Source organism: Anoplolepis gracilipes, chromosome 14 (assembly GCF_047496725.1).
Source record: "Anoplolepis gracilipes chromosome 14, ASM4749672v1, whole genome shotgun sequence".
NCBI lineage: Eukaryota > Metazoa > Arthropoda > Insecta > Hymenoptera > Formicidae > Anoplolepis > Anoplolepis gracilipes.
In genome coordinates, this window is record NC_132983.1 from 3,965,852 (window position 1) to 3,970,673 (window position 4,822).

Sequence of the window (4,822 nt, forward strand, 5' to 3'; positions counted from 1 at the left end):
TTATTTTTATTTAAATATTAAGTATGTATTTATTTATTTTTCTCTCTCACCTCATAGTAAAAAAAAAGTTTATCAGACTCACCACTCAACGCGTAACAGCGGAGTTGACTGCACCTCTACTGAATCTACCGCCTTGATCTGTAACATACAGAAAGAATTCAAATTGTTAGGAACGCTCAAAAATAATCAATATCTTTAAAAATTATTGTTGTACGCATTGAATTTTATATTCTATTAATAGAATAAAATAAGTAGAAACATAATTATATATTTTTTTAAGTTTTGACTTAATACTATTACCATATTTTGATTTAATGCAGCTAATAAACTTTTATTTAATTATACGAATAATATAAATTATAAATAATACGAATAATAAATAAATGATGAATTCTCACCTCAGGGTTGTTTCGCCGGTGCCCGATGCCTCTCCTAGACCTCCTCCTCCTCTCGGATTATTATGACCGTCAGCTTATCTATAATATGTAAATGTCGTTATCAATAATATGTAAATAAAATCCAAATTCATAGATTTTTGTGCTTATGTAAAAACAATTTTTTTTAAATAAAAATTATTTTATTATAAATCATAACTTTATATCAAGCTGTAGAAATAATTTTTACAATATAAATGACTAAATTGTATAATAATGTAAATTATAATAAAAATAATGCCCCAAAAAATCAATATCCAGTTTATAAATTACTTATGTATGCTTGCATTTTTATTATCTACATATTAACGGGCAATTTCATATATTCCAGGATCCATTAAATATTGATCCAATTTGTCCTAATTTGTCCATTTTAAGTGGCAATGAATTTGTATATTTATCAATAATATTTTTATATTCATATAATTTAAATTTATATATAATTTATATAATTTTATATAATTTTATATAATTTAAATTTTTATATTATTTTTAAATGCAACGTTTATTATGTCGAATATAATTTTTAAATAAATAATGATTTCTTGTATTTCAACTAGTCTATTAAAACAAATAAATTAGATTTTATTATTTTATTATTACATATTTATTATTATTGTAAATTTAAATGCAAACTTTTTTATATATTATACATTTTTTATATATTAAAAAATTAATATAGAAAAAATATTTTAAATTGTTTAGTTCGATTCTAATATTGGTGATCTTATCTTATTGTTAGATACATTTTATACCTATATTTGATAATTTTTCCCACTCTATTATCTCATAATTAAAATAATTAAAATATTTTAAACTCACCAGTGCAATGCGCAGTGGACGAATTATACAACGTAGTAAATAGCGTTGATCTGTAAAATATACAAATGTATCTATTTAATCTAAAATCTAAATAAAAGTAAATTTCCAAATATTTTTTAATATCTGGTAAATATCTGGTTATTTAATATCTGGCTTAACTTTTTATTCTTATAATTCTCGTTTAATATGCTACGCAATTATCAAATATTCTCATAATTTATCACAAAAAACAGTACTATTGAATAATTATATCTATTTGAGTTGATTGCCTCTTTTATATAATTTACCTGTGTGGATTATCGGAGCTTGCAATTTTTGCATCTGCACGATGCGCCGTTCCCGCGCCGAAAGAGGAAGAAGAAATCATCGTATGACGTATGTAACCGAGATAAAAGGCGGGAGAGGTTCTGATTGGCCAAGCTTTGCACTAGTAATATCAGCCAATTAGGTCGATGAGCTCGCACGTAATTTAGCGAAAATCACCGAACAATTATCGACAATTTGGCGCGAGGATTCAAAATTGTTTAAAATTATTATGCAAATGGCCATAATACAAAGTATCGAGAATTAATATTCTTCTTTTAAAATTGCGGGAAAATAAACATTTGATATGATTATATGCATGAATTTGAATTTTAATGACACCTCCCTATCGATTTTCCCTAGTTGTCTTTAGTTCATGTCACCACATGGAGAAGGTAGCTTCTTCCTCATCATGGCTACCGCAGATATTTCTAATAAGAAACAGCTACAAATTCACGATTTGCGAAAAACTATGCTCACTGTGGGCAAGAATTCGGATATTTCATTCGCAAGAGATAAGGTACTTGACAAAGCTGAGATAATTTATAACCTGTAACCTGTATTACGTTTATCTCGGGGTTCATACACATATACATACATATCTTTTTTATATGTGTGCTTTACTTTTTATTTTAATAATCAGATCTAAGTAAAGAAAGCATACTCTTTTTTATTTCTTTTCTCATCTTATCTTTTATTTATTACTTGAATATATATCAATATTGATAATGTTGATAATGTTTTGTATTTGTAGGTAAAGCATTTTTTATTGTGATGATTATACAAGATAAGTTATAATTCGACTTGACTTTCATGAATGTACTTTGACTGGAACTCTGTATTTAGATTTTTCTTCCAGAAGAAAAATTGAGAAAAAGCATTGATAATGCAATTTTACACTTACGGTAATATTTTATTATTATTTATAATTAATAATTAAATTGTCCAAATAATTAAACATGATGTATATAATAATAATATAATAATTAGTTTGATAAACTGTTTTGACTTTTATAAATTTTTAGTTATAGAGATTTAAAAGTTAGTAAAGTGTAAAATTTGATACTTGACAATTATAATATGTGATAAATTATTATAATAATTGAAAATAGATTTATATATAATATTTTATATTGTTATCTAGGAAATATTTATACGGTTCAAGAAGAATTTTAACTAAAATCAAATATCAAGCTCCATATAAGAATTATAGGAATTATAATATGGATATTAATATGAAGTAAGTGTTATAATACAATATTATGAATACATTGTCAACAATAAACAATATAACTATAAAATATATTTTTTATATCTGTTTATAAGTCTCATTTAAATATAAAACAATTTCTTTAAAATTTCTTGTACATATATATATAAAATTATTTACTAATTACTAACAATTATATATATAAATCTTTTTAGGATAGGTTCAAATAAGGAACAGTTTATAACTCCCTATGCAGGTGTATGGCTCAAACAATTCTTATACATGTATTGTCTAGAGATATCAGCAAATGCTCAGAATGTACTTTACTACCAATTTTGTTTTACTCAATATCCATTAGATTTAAGACAATCATCATCATTACTAGAGGTGAGCCATGAAAGTTTTGATAACCATGTGAATCATGTAGATCATTTTGTACTTAAAATAACTTTATTTTCCCTAAAAATATGCAGTTATAAAGTAAAAAAACAAATTAGTTATTAAAGTTTATAACCAGATACCAAAATAATAAATAAAATTTGCTAACAGAACTGACATTATATTCTAGGATCAATTTATAATTTAATATACACAATAATTCAATAAATAAATAAAAACATGAAAATATAAATAATAGCATATCAAAAAACAAAAAAATATATTTTAACAATGTTTTAAAATTCCTGCATTTAATTTTAATTATAATGTTTTAGATGAATTATTAATTTTTCATTAAACTTGCATATATGATACTCATATTATAACAGTGTTGCAGGGACAGGTATAAATTGCTTTGGATTCTTCGACAAGTTTGTGGTCCTTCTTTTAAGATACTAATATTATTCCTTTTTTGGATCAAATTGTTCATTTGATGACATCTTAAACAATGAAAATTTACTACAATAGCAGGTATGTTTAATTAATTAATTATTCCAATATTTTACATTTAGATTTTCAAGATTAAACATGCATTTATGAAATTCACTACATCTTAAAATAAAAGAGATAATAATTCAAATTAAATGTATTCTCTCTAATATAGCTTATATAGATAATAACTTGTAAATCTTTATATTTTGTATCTGTAAATTTTAATGACAAACTACTTGATAAATTTTAGACTTGATTTTTATATTATTATTTAATATTAAATTTTATTAAAACTATTAAAATTAGTAATTGAATTCTCTAGAAAAAAGTTTGCTTTTTGTACAATTATAATTTAAGGTTTAATAGAGACAAAGTAATATTATATTAACAATTAAAAATAAACAGTTATATTAAAAATAAACAATTTTGTTTAAGATTTGTATTATACAAAAATAAATAAACACTAAATTAGTTAAAGAGAGAATCTATAAATTAACAATAAATTAAATATCTAAGGTACTCTATACATCATTACAATATGATAATTATATCATCAAACAATTAATTTAAATATAATTAGAAACGATAGTAATATAACATACATTTTGCACAATATATAATAGAATAAATTATCTATTTTATTTTTTATCTTGTTATAGAATCTCAAAATTGGAAATGGAAAGAAATCAGAAAATAAAACTGATACAGAATCAAGAAAATATCACTCACTTTCATGAAGACATGGTAAAAGCACTATTATTAAAATTATTAAGATATTTTAATTATGGCTTATATACGAATTAAATACGTCACGATTTGTCTCTGTTCGCAATCCCAACGTTTGCTTGTCATTGATATGGAATGACAAACACAGCTTAACATTAATTCAATGCAATACGCACCACAATAGAAAAAATTAAATTGATCTTAAAAATTATACTAAAAAAAATTACACTATTTCTTTGGAAAAATTATAATTAAACTATGGAAAAGTATTAAGTATTTATTTCATTATAAATATAATAGAAAAGATCTAAAATCGAGACATCGTGTTTGTTCCCCAGGTTTAAAAATTTAGCAACAGCATTAATAGAAGAAAGAGGTGAATAGTAAAAGAGGGAAGAGGCTCGACGTTCGACGTGACGTCACCAGAATGTGACGTCTCGAAGCATGCGCCGAGCCG

At 23.7% G+C, this 4,822-nt stretch overlaps 1 protein-coding gene and 1 long non-coding RNA gene across 3 annotated transcripts in view; one reads left to right on the forward strand and one right to left on the reverse strand.

The window, feature by feature from the left end:
• The window catches only part of LOC140673443 (uncharacterized), a 159,949-nt gene extending 158,351 nt beyond the window's left edge, over nucleotides 1-1,598 (reverse strand). For both annotated transcript variants that reach the window (XR_012048060.1, XR_012048061.1), the window contains exons 1-4: nucleotides 1,544-1,598; nucleotides 1,257-1,306; nucleotides 399-476; nucleotides 83-138 (exon numbers count right to left, since the gene is read on the reverse strand). The gene's annotated coding sequence lies outside the window, so the exon portion shown is untranslated. The remainder of the gene's footprint in view (nucleotides 1-82; nucleotides 139-398; nucleotides 477-1,256; nucleotides 1,307-1,543) is intronic.
• Nucleotides 1,599-2,411: 813 nt separating this feature from the next.
• On the forward strand, nucleotides 2,412-3,097 carry LOC140673021 (uncharacterized). The gene is made up of 3 exons (XR_012047986.1): nucleotides 2,412-2,464; nucleotides 2,704-2,799; nucleotides 2,985-3,097. It is a non-coding gene; the product is annotated as an uncharacterized lncRNA (long non-coding RNA).
• The last annotated feature ends 1,725 nt before the right edge of the window (nucleotides 3,098-4,822 follow it).